Below are 12,693 nucleotides of genomic sequence, written 5' to 3'. Positions count from 1 at the left end.
ACAGACTCCTTCATCCTCACTATAGACCTCTTACTATCATTCACTATAGACCTTTTCATCATTCTACTACAGACTTCCTCATTATTCACTATAGACTCTTCATCATTCACTACAGACTCTTTATTCACTATAGACTTTTATCATTCACTATAGACCCTTTTTATATTCACTACAGACCTCTTTTCATCATTCACTAGACCCCTTATCATTCACTATTTCAGACCTTTCATCATTCACTACAGACCTCTTCTATCGTTCACACTGCAGACCCTCAATCACTCTACTACAGACCTTTCTTTCATCATTTCACTACAGACTCTTTCATCATTCACTATGACCAATTCACTAGACCTACTTTCCACTACAGACCTCCATCACTACAGACCTCTTCTACATTTCACCAGATTTTCATCATTCACTACAGACCTTCATCGTCTCACTATAGACCTTTTATCATCTACTATGAGACTTTTTCATCGGCCCACTACAGACTCATCTCAATAAGATTTTAACAGACTTTCGCTATCATTCACAAGACCTTCTCATATTACATACAGACCCAATCTCACACAGACCTATTTTATTCACTCAGACTCTTCAACATCAGACCACTTACTCATCACAAGACACTACTCACCATGCTTCACACAACCACTATGAGACTTCTTCCTATCATTCTCACTACTAGACCTTCTAATCATTCACTATAGACCTCTCACATCATTCACTACAGACTTTCTTTCATCATTCACTACAGACCTTCTTTCTACCACTCACTACAGACCTCTTCATCATTCTACTACAGACCTTTTTCATCATTCACTACAGCAGACCTCTTCATCATTCACTACAGACCTCTTATCATTACAACTAACAGACCTCTTCATCATTCACTACACCTTTCCTATAGCCTCTTCATTTTTCATCAGACCTCTTTCATCATTCACTCTCTCATCACTACCACAGACCCTCTATCATTCACTACAGACCTCCTTCATCATTCACTACAGACTTTCATCATTTCACTTACAGACCTCTTCATATTCACTATAGCCCTCTTCATCATTGTCACTACAGACCTTTTTCAATATCATTCACTACAAAACTCTATCATTCTTTAAGAGGCTCTTCTGTCCTCCACTCGTTACCTGTATTAATGGCACCTGTTTGAACTTGTTATCAGTATAAAAGACACTGTCCACAACCTCAAACAGTCACACTCCAAACTCCACTATGGCCAGGGACCAAAGAGCTGTCAAAGGACACCAGAAACAAAATTGTAGACCTGCACCAGGCTGGGAAGACTGAATCTGCAATAGGTAAGCAGCTTGGTTTGAAGAAATCAACTGTGGGAACAATTATTAGGAAATGGAAGACATACAAGACCACTGATAATCTCCCTCGATCTGGGGCTCCACGCAAGATCTCACCCCGTGGGGTCAAAATTATCACAAGAACGTTGAGCAAAAATCCCAGAACCACACGGGGGACCTAGTGAATGACCTGCAGAGAGCTGGGACCAAAGTAACAAAGCCTATCATCAGTAACACACACTACGCCGCCAGGGACTCAAATCCTGCAGTGCCAGATGTGTCCCCCTTGCTAAGCCAGTACATGTCCAGGCCCGTCTGAAATTTGCTAGAGTGCATTTGGATGATCCAGAAGAGGGTTGGGAGAATGTCATATGGTTAGATGAAACCAAAATAGAACTTTTTGGTAAAAACTCAAATCGTCGGTGTTTGGAGGACAAAGAATGCTGAGTTGCATCCAAAGAACACCATACCTACTGTGAAGCAGGCAGGTGGAAACATCATGCTTTGGAGCTGTTTTTCTGCAAAGGGACCAGGACGACTGATCCGTGTAAAGGAAAGAATGAATGGGGCCATGTATCATGAGATTTTAGTGAAATCCTCCTTCCATCAGCAAGGGCATTGGAAGATGAAACGTGGCTGGGTCTTTCAGCATGACAATGATCCCAAACACACCGCCCGGGCAACGAAGGAGTGGCTTCGTAAGAAGCATTTCATGGTCCTGGAGTGGCTAGCCAGTCTCCAGATCTCAACCCCCTAGAAAATCTTAGGAGGGAGTTGAAAGTCTGTGTTGCCCACAACACGGACTTTCAACTCCCTCCAACACTGCTCTAGAGGAGATCTGCATGGAGGAATGGGCCAAAATACCAGCAACAGTGTGTGAAAACCTTGTGAAGACTTACAGAAAACGTTTGACCTGTGTCATTGCCAACAAAGGGTATATAACAAAGTATTGAGAAACTTTTGTTATTGACCAAATACTTATTTTTCACCATAATTTGCAAATAAATTCATTAAAAATCCTACAATGTGATTTTCTGGATTTTTTTCTTCTCATTTTGTCTGTCATAGTTGACGTGTACCTATGATGAAAATTACAGGCCTCTCTCATCTTTTTATGTGGGGAGAACATGCACAATTGGTGGCTGACTAAATACTTTTTCCCCCACTGTATATAGTGGTATGTAGTGGTAGATAGTGGTACTATAGTTGTACTATAGTGGTACTATAAGGGTATATAGTGGTATATAGTGGTTAACTAAGGTGGGTTGCCTGTTTTGCATGTTATTTTGGCATTAATACGTGTCACATATCAGTTTGCAAACAATTCAAACTATTTTGCTTCCCGCCTGCTATTCAGTGAGTGGCTGTGTGGTCCCAAATCTGGGTTTAAGGGTCTCTTTTCCAAGCTTAAAATGATAAACATTCAACATTGGCCATGCTGTCAATCCAGCATGACTTCTGCTGTGCTCAAAACAACTGTTAACTGGGAAATCTGACTTCAGTGAGTTCAAGACAACTGAGAACGGGGGAAAGAATGAGCTCCGACTGGGAAAATATGTTTTGAACGGTCATCCAACTCGATTTGTAAGTTGGGAACCCAGGCCTCTTTTCTAGAGCTATGACCTGAAGATCACTGACGTTCCATATGATTCGACCTTGTTTTTTTCAGAGTTCCCTGTTGTCTTGAAAGCACCATAAATCCAGAGAATGCCAGACTTTGATGACAAAGTTTGACGACAAAATTTGCCCACGAAGGACCACGTGCCACCTTCCTGTTCAAGTGAGCACAACAAGGTGAGTCCAAAAAATGTATTGTATGCTGCTGCATAAATGATGTAATATGCCAGGGAGATATGTATACTGTAGCTAAGAAAGTAATACTAAGTGTATGTTGTGTAGTAAGCTGTTAGTAGCCCATGTGCCTCACCCTAATAATTTGGTCTATTTTCCCCTCTTAATTTTGCCTACTGTTCTGACTTGGTTGTGCACATGTAGCCTATAACCTGTTTTTACAGAAATGTAATCATCAAATATTGTAAGAGTTTTCATTGTCTGCTTATATGCCCCCTTTATTTATCCTACGGTTCTGACTTGGTGTACAGGGAGAACACTGTAAGAACAGCCAATGTTCTGAATTCTGTCACTGTACATTTCAAAAGTGCTGAACAAATAGTTATATTGACTACGTCCGTCCTAGCTCATGCTTAATCAAATTACGGATTGCCTCTTATCCGCTCGTTGTTTCACGACTTCGCCGAGGCTGCCTCCACTCCTTGCCGGGCAGGTTTCGGCGTTCGTCATCACCGGCTTACTAGATCCTGCCGATCCCATTCTCATCACTCCACTTGTCATGTCTTGTCTTGTAAGTCGCTCTGGATAAGAGCGTCTGCTAAATGACGTAAATGTAAATGTCTTGTCAATCACACACACCTGATGCACATTCCCCTAATTAGTATGTGTATAAGTGTTCCCTCTGTTCCCCTAGTCTTTGAGAGTGATTGTTTCTTTGTGAGGAGCGGGTAGCTCGGTTGAGCTACTCTTCCATTTGTTATTGCCAAGGTGGAATATTTCCCTTGTGTTAGTTTTGTTTTGACACGTTTTATTTTTTGTAAATCCAGGAGCATTCCTCGATGCTGGCCAGCTTGGGGGAAGCGATGGATCGGGTTCTTCAGGTAGTACAACGCCTGGAGAGGAGAGGACCTGATCTATCGAGACCAGCTGGTCAACCGGATCCAGCCACCACACCCCAACCCCTGGAGGGATCCAGATATCCCGCACCGGAGTTTGATGGAGAGCAGCGCGATGTAAGGGATTTCTGCTCCAACTAGAGCTGTATTTCTCCAGCATCAGGCCGGGCGCCATTGGAGCGGAGAAGGTATCCGTCCGCGTTTCCTGCCTTTGTGGGAGAGCCTGGAGTGGGCCAACGCGGTGTGGAACGAGAGAAGAGCCGCGTTGGAGGACTACGGAGGTTTGCTCGCCTCTTTCGGGACATTTTCCAGAGGCGGGCGAACGACTGGTCCATCTGAGGCAGGGGGACGAGACCGCACAGGACAATGCGCTGGAGTTCGGACGCTGGCAGCGGGGTCCGGGTGGAACGAGCGGGCCCTGATCGACCATTTCCGTGCCAAGGAAGACGTCCGACAGGAGCTAGCCTGCCGTGATGCCATGCTATCGTTCTCCCAATTGCGTGGACATGGCCATCCGGCTGGACAATCTGCTAGCAGCCAGAGGACGCCCTGGTAGGGGTCTGCCCGTTTCCCACTCCAGACGACTCTGACCCCGAGCAGATGGAGCTGGGGGGAGCCGCCGTCGAGAGAGCGCAGGAGGACAGCGACAGTGCCACTCTGGTGGCACGAAGGGACAATCCACCTCACGTCGCAGTCAACATTCCTTTGGGTCTGGAGGCGGTACTCACGCATCACCCCAGGTAACGAACACCCAAACTTGTTCAGAGCCCTTTGCGGTGCACTGTACCTTATCTATCTCCTTTCCCGATCACCTGGTAGTTTCCCAGTGTAAGGCGCTAGTCGATTCAGGCGCAGCTGGGAACTTTATGGACAGGGCATTTGCACGCCGTCAAGACATTTCATTGGTTCCCCTATCCATTCCACTCCCCATCAGAGCACTTGATAGTCGACCATTAGGGTCCGGGTTGGTTAAGGAGGTTACTATACCAGTCACCATGATTACACAGAAGACACATGTTGAGCAGATCACTTTCTTGATTATTGAGTCTCCTGCTTACCCAACCCCAATTTTTCATGGCCGCAGAGGGTTCTTACGGGTGGTCGCGTGAGACTCCGGGTAGGTGTCTAGGTGTTTCCGTTGGTGCGACCAGACGGTACCCTCACGTGCGCATTCCCCCGAATACCATGATCTGGTGCTCGCATTTTCCAAGACGCAAGCAACTAAATTACCACCTCATCGGGAAGGGGATTGCGTGATAAACCTTCAGGTAGACGCTGTACCTCCCAGGAGTCATGTGTATCCCCTGTCGCAGGCTGAAACGGAGGCTATGGAAACATACGTCACCGAGTCCCTGCGCCAGGGGTATATACGTTCCCTCCACTTCACCTGCTTCCTCGAAGTTTCTTCTTTGTGAAGAAGAAAGATGGTGGTTTATGCCCGTGCATTGATTATCGACTCACTGAATAAGGTGACTGTACGATTTAGTTATCCTCTTCCCCTCATTCCTTCAGTGATTCAGCACAACCTCTGGGCATTATGAATATCTGGTGATGCCCTACGGTTTGATGAATGCTCCATCCATTTTCCAGTCCTTTGTGAACGAGGTGTTTTGGGACATGCTTGGTCGCGGTGTGGTGGTCTACATCGATGACATCCTGGTGTATTCGCTACGCGCGCCGAGCATGTGTCCCTGGTTTGCAAGGTACTGGTCCGACTGCTGGAGAATGATCTTTATGCCAAGGCAGAGAAGTGTGTCCAGCAGTCAATCTCCTTCCTTGGATACCACATTACTGGAGATGGAGGTAGATCGCATTTCAGCCGTAGCACTGGCCGACTCAACCACGGTGAAGGAGGTGCAGCACTTCTTTGGCTTTGCCAACTACTATCAGAGGTTTATTTGGGGCTTTGGCAAGGTCGCAGCTCCCATTACCTCCTTGTTGAAGGGTAGGCCGTCCCGGCTCCGCTGGTCTGCTGAGGCTGATTTGGCCTTCAGTAGATTGCGGGTCTGTTCACCTCAGCCCCGGTACTGGCTCACCCGATTCATCACTACCGTTCGTAGTGGAGGTGGATGCGTCCGAGGTAGGGATAGGCGCTGTCTTATCCCAACGCTCGGGCACGCCACCCAAGCTCCGCCCCTGTGCCTTCTTTTTCGAGAAGCTCAGCTCGGCGGCACAAAACTACGGCGTTGGTGATTGGGAGCTGCTGGCTGTTGTCCGAGCTTTGACGGTGTGGAGGCATTGGCTCGAAGGGGCGAAACACCCTTTCCTCGCCTGGACAGACCACCGTAACCTGAAGTACATTCGGGCAGCGAGGAGGCTGAATCCTCGCCAGGCCAGGTGGGCCCCTCTTCTTCACCTGGTTTGATTTCACACTCTCATACATTCCGGGTACGAAGAACTTGAAGGCAGACGCACTGTCCCGGCTGTATGACACAGAGGAGAGGCCCATAGACAACACCCCATACTCCCGGCCTCAAGCATTGTGGCGCCGGTAAGAGTATGGGGCGATGGACACGGATATAGCGCATTACGCACAGATCCATCTCCACCGCAGTGTCCAGCTGGGCTGCAGTACGTGCCTGCGCTTATCCGTGATCGTCTGATCTACTGGGCACACACGACACCCTCCTCTGGTCATCCAGGTATCGGTCGCACAATGCGCTGCCTGACCGAGAAGTACTGGTGGCCTACCTTGGCTAAGGACGTGAGGGTGTATGTTTCCTCCTGCACAGTGTACGCCCAGAGTAAGGCACTTAGGCACCTCCCAGCAGGTAAGCTACAACCTTTACCAGTTCCACAACGACCATGGTCTCACCTTAGTATTGATTTTCTTACTGATCTTCCCCTCCCAAGGTAACACCACTATCCTGGTCATTGTGGTTCGCTTTTCAAAGTCCTGCCACCTCCTTCCTCTGCCCGGTCTCCCAAAGCCCTACAAACTGCGGAGGCTCTGTTTACTCACGTCTTCCGGCACTATGGAGTACCAGAGGATATAGTGTCCGACCAAAGTCCCCAGTTCACGTCTAGAGTCTGGAAGGCGTTCATGGTCTGGGGGTCTCGGTCAGCCTGACCTCTGGATTTCACCCGAGAGTAATGGGCAGGTGGAAAGAGTGAATCAAGATGTGGGTAGGTTCCTGCGAACCTACTGTCAGGACCGGCCAGGGGAGTGGTCGGTGTTCCTGCCATGGGCAGAATACGCTCAGAACTCTCTCCGCTACTCATCCACTAACCTAACACCCTTCCAATGTGTTTTGGGTTACCAACCGGTCCTGGCACCGTGGCACCAGAGCCAGACCGAGGCTCTGCGGTGCATGACTGGTTTCGGCGCACGGAGGAGACTTGGGACGCTGCCCATGTTCGCCTCCAGCGCGCCCTCTGCGTCGTCAGAAGGCGAACGCTGACCGCCCACCGCAGGGAGGCCCCGGTTTTCATGCCGGGCATCGGGTCTGGCTCTTGACCCGGAATCTACCCTCCGCCTGCCCCTGCCGGGAAGCTGAGCCCATGGTTTGTGGGGCCGTTTAAGGTCCTGAGGAGGACAAACGAGGTTACATACAGGTTGTTACTCCCCCTGATTACCGTATTAACCCTAGTTTCATGTGTCTCTTCTCAGGCCAGTGGTAGCTGGTCCGCTCCAGGATTCTGAGGTGCGGGAGGTTCCTCCACCTCCTCTGGACATCGAGGGGCCCCCGGCATACTTGGTCCGTTCCATACTGGATTCGAGGCGTCGTGTGGGGGGCCTTCAGTATCTAGTGGGAGGGGTACGGTCCGGAGGAACGGTGCTGGGTCCCAAGGAGGGACATCTCGATCCCTCCCTGTTGAGGGATTTCCACCGTCGCAATCCAACTCGCCCTGCTCCGCGTCCTCCTGGCCGTCCCCCGAGGCCGGGGTTGGCACACTGCTGGAGCCGCGCGCAAGCGGGGGTACTGTCACGACTTCGCCGAGGCTGCCTCCCCTCCTTGTTCGGGCAGGTTTCGGCATTCGTTGTCACCGGCTTACTAGATACTGCCGATTCCAATCCCACACCTGGTGCTCATTCCCTAATTAGTATGTGTATAAGTGTTCCCTTGTCTTTGTGAGTGATTGTTTCTTTGTGAGTGCGAGTAGCTCGGTTGAGCTACTCTTCCATTTGTTATTGCCAAGGTGGAATATTTCCCTTGTGATAGTTTCGTTTTGACGCTGGGTGCGTTTTATTTATGTAAACGGAATAAACTCTGGACTTCTGTGTTTTACCTCCTGGGCCTGACTCCTTCTTTCACACCTCGTCACAGTCGTCCCCTTATGCCATAGTTTGTGCATCTCAATTGTCAGTAGAAACTCCATTTGTTTATCAAAGACCTATCATTTTACAGCGGTACAATGCCGACATCTAGTGGTCATACAACATACAGGGTGAACGAAAACACATGCAAACACAACGCATAACCGCCAGGGGGGCTTCACCGGCTTGTGGACTGTGTGAGTTTGGGTATGCGATTTAAAAACACCCCTATTGGACCACATTCCGTGGACTGTACCGCTGTACTGTTTGAGTATGGATGTTAAGCAAGTCAGCCATATCAGCTATGTTTTTTTAAAAGGCAGTAAATGAGGCTGAATGAACTGTTTCGCTGCCAGACAAGGCTCAGCTAATAGCCATGTGTAGCAGTGGTAAGGTGTTGGGGCTGCTGTTGGGAAAGCTTTATGTAGGCCCTAATAGTTTGTGGGCACCGTTCGTCACCGTTATAGTGCAATTAATGTATTGTTTAGTGTTGTGTTGTGGCTTTGCTGGCATGCATCCCCCCAAAAATTTTTTGCCCCACCAAGATTTACATGCTAAAATCGCCACTGAGTCTTTGTAATAATTAGATCTTCCATTGCTTCAAACTAGTAGCTAGCTCATCTTGATCATGTGTTGTTCCTTCTCTTTGTAACACTGTACGCTGGGAGTCGGGAAGCAAGTACAGGGAGTGCATTTAATGATAAATAAACATGGAAGAAAACAAGAGTAGCGTACAGACAGGAACAGAGTAACAGAATCAAGAACGCCTGGGGAAGGAACCAAATGGAGTGACATATATAGGGGAGGTAATCAGGAAGGTGATGGAGTCCAGGTGAGTCTGATGAGGCGCTGGTGCGCGTAACGATGGTGACAGGAGTGCGTAATAAAGTGCAGCCTGGTGACCAAGAGGCCAGATGGGGGGGTATACGTGACACTCTTTCTCTAGAAGCAATCAGCTACAAGAAAAAAAAAGACAGACAGAGGCTTTCAATCAAACTGAGGACGGAGAAATGTGCACCAGGTCAAGGCTTCTTGCATTCATGGCTTTGAAATGTACTGTAAGTTAACAATAATTCATTTTGGAAAAATAATATGAATTGCCATATTAGGCGAACTCAATGTTATGTTGCTTTTCTTCCACCCAAGTCTTACACACCTGAGTCAGGAAGAAGAGACAACTAGTAGACAACTGGCTCTTAATAATGAAGTCCCCAGTCTAGATTGAAGATCATAATTAGTTTATTAGTTTGAATCGATTGTGTTGAGGCTTGGCTTGTATGCTGTGGCTCTCTAGGAACAGTTGGCCACATTTAAAGGTACATTTAGTAGGCCTGAGTCCCAGTTTATGCTAGCTACATCATTTGTTTATATAGCATTTCTACAAGGCAGAAACATTGTTATCTTGCTGTAAAATATATAGAATGACAGTGTCAGTGAAAAGCATAACAACATCAAGGTAACTTTGTAACAATTGACCCCGTTTTTTCCAAATCAAACCCGCCCATTGGCCGCTGAGTCTACCTTTTACATTTACATTTGAGTCATTTAGCAGACGCTCTTATCCAGAGCGACTTACAGTAGTGAGTGCTTACATTTTTTTAAGATGCCAAAATAAATGTTTTCAGTATCCTAATTTTGTTATTGTTTTATGATTGTTTCACTGCATGCATTCAACACGCTTTGGACAAAGGTCTTCCACTGGGCCACCATCTCCAAAGTTCACTCAAAAAGGCAATAGATCTGAACTGGGTTTGATTTAGTTTTAATTATTTCACTGTTGTTAATTATCTTTTTAAATTCCATTGGTTGAAAGCTATTGCTCAGTTATTACATTTACATTTTAGTCATTTAGCAGATGCTCTTATCCAGAGCGACTTACAGTTAGTGAATACATATATATATTTTTTTATAATGGCCCCCCGTGGGAAACGAACCCACAACCCTGGCGTTGCAAACACCATGCTCTATCAACTGAGCTACATCCCTGCCGGCCATTCCCTCCCCTACCCTGGGCCAATTGTGCGCCGCCCATGAGTCTCCCGGTCGCGGCCGGCTGCGACAGAGCCTGGATTTGAACCAGGATCTCTAGTGGCACAGTTAGCACTGCGATGCAGTGCCTTAGACCACTGCGCCACTCAGGAGACTAGACAGTTATCACTTTGCTCATGTAAATTCTGTAGTTGCCTCTTTAAACATCATAAGGTCAACATCCACAGTGTTCACATTTCTCTCATGTAAATGTTGTAGCTACATAGAAAATATTAAATAAACAATTTATTTGGGAAATATCCAGTCTTTACTCTTTTCTTCATTAGCATGCTGATGATTTCAAGTTGTATTGTGTTAATACAAAAACCTGATGTAATTGTCATACATTTGCAGCAAACAGTAGAATGTTTTTTATATATATATATATTTAGTCATTTAGCAGACGCTCTTATCCAGAGTGACTTACAGGAGCAATTAGGATTAAGTGCCTTGCTCAAGGAGCACATCAACAGATTTTTCACCTAGTCGGCTCGGAGATTAGAACCAGCGACCTTTCGGTTACTGGCACAACGCTCTTACCCACTAAGCTACCTGCCACCCCAATACAAGTTTCCTAGAATCGTTTGCCAGAAGTTCCCAAGTCTCAAGTTCCCAAATTTAATTTGCATGTGAAACCTATTAGTTTGCTGCAAATGGCTAAAGATTTGCCACAACTGTTTGCCAGAAGCCTGTATTTTTCGGTAAGGGAGATCCAGGATGAGTATCCTGAACGAGAACCATTGCTGGGGGGCTGCAGTGTTAGCAGTAACCCTGGTAACAGACCAGGTGTTAGCCGTAACCATGGGGACAGGCCCTTAGGGCGAGTGGAACAAAGACATGGCTGGACAGAAGTGGGATTCCACCCCAGCTACCCCTCTGTTTCTCTCTCTCTTCTCACCTCCCCCTCTCTCTCCCATGGTCTGTCTGTCTGTTTCTGATTGTTTCTTTCTTTCTTATGTTTATTTTTCTTCATCCGCTCTGTTTTTGTCTCTCCATGAAGCATGCATTTGCCCTGAACAAAACCAAGGGGAAACGTTTTTTGTTTTGTTATCAATGGCACAGCTACTGTGTTTGTGTGTGTGTGTGTGTGTGTCTACACAGAGAGGTGTGTGAGTGAGGAGAGGCACGCTGGCTGTTGCGGACCCAGCGCTAGCTAGCTGTGCCAAAGCGGTGACGCATCTCTCCCGTAATTCCGGCAATGATCACCTGGACTCACCGCTGTGTTGTTGTTACCGAAACGGTTTGGCGGTAGTGTTTTTGTTATGCAAGGTAACAACATCCCATCCGCCTTCCTTTTACTTAACTTTCGAGAGAGGTTTATGTTGCAAGTCTGGAGTCCTCCCACGCACACCCGTAGCAACTCTGGTGTGCCTTCCGCTTGCTGGTCAGAGGAGCTCAACGCGCGCATCCCATCAACTATTCCTAATCTCTCTTCCAAAAACGGCCTAGGCAGAAGTTGTTAGCATGAAATAATGGTCTATACTGCTGGTAAAGAAATGGTCAACGGAAAGTCCGAGTGTGCTAGTAGAGTGAACAGGTGGGCTATGACGCCCGTGTGGAAACAACGGTTCGGATGCGACGCGGCGGCGGGCGCTAGATGGAGAGCGGCAGGTGAGTGGAGAGTTTAACTCTAAAACGTAATGCTTTAAAAGTAAAAATGATAAATTCTCTCAAATTCATGTATTGTCCCGTTTTAATATTTATTCAGTAGCTTAGAAAAAGTATAGAATTTCTTTATGTGAAAAAGGTTTCTTCTCATTTAAGTCATTTAGCAGACGCTCTTATCCAGAGCGACTTACAGTTAGTTAATGCATACATACATTTTTTTTTCATACCCCCTGTGGGAATCGAACCCACAACCCTGGCGTTGCAAACGCCATGCTCCTCTAGTGGCACAGCTAGCACTGCGATGCAGTGCCTTCGACCACTGCGCCACTCGTCATATATGTTAATTGTGAAGGATTTGAGAAGAACTAAGATAGCCTACAGATACAGTCCAACTGTATTTTGTACAGCCAGGTCACCCATTATGAAAGTCAGTATTTGATGTCCATCCATGTCTGAGAATGTCAGGAGATGATGTGGAAACCGGCCACTAGGGACAACAGTGAGCACTGATAGCTTCAAGTAGGTTTGGGTTTTGCTAGGGCATAAGCATCTGCCTCTGGTGTCAAAGGCTGCATGTTCGAATCTAGTGATAGAAAGTAGTTTTCGAGATTTTTGTTTTAAGCCTACGTAACAGCTGTCCAGCGACGACAAGAAGACTGGTCTCGGCAGCAGGGTAACAGATGTGATCGTACTTCGTAACTCTCTTGCGTTGTGTTTTTAAAGAAAGTACTGTCCACCAATGGTCCCAGTTCATCTGTAGTTTATTCTGACGATAGACACAATGATGCACATTACATGT

The sequence above is a fragment of the Coregonus clupeaformis genome, unplaced genomic scaffold (genome assembly GCF_020615455.1).
Source record: "Coregonus clupeaformis isolate EN_2021a unplaced genomic scaffold, ASM2061545v1 scaf0036, whole genome shotgun sequence".
Classification (NCBI taxonomy): Eukaryota; Metazoa; Chordata; class Actinopteri; order Salmoniformes; family Salmonidae; genus Coregonus; species Coregonus clupeaformis.
This window is presented reverse-complemented; position numbering follows the sequence as displayed.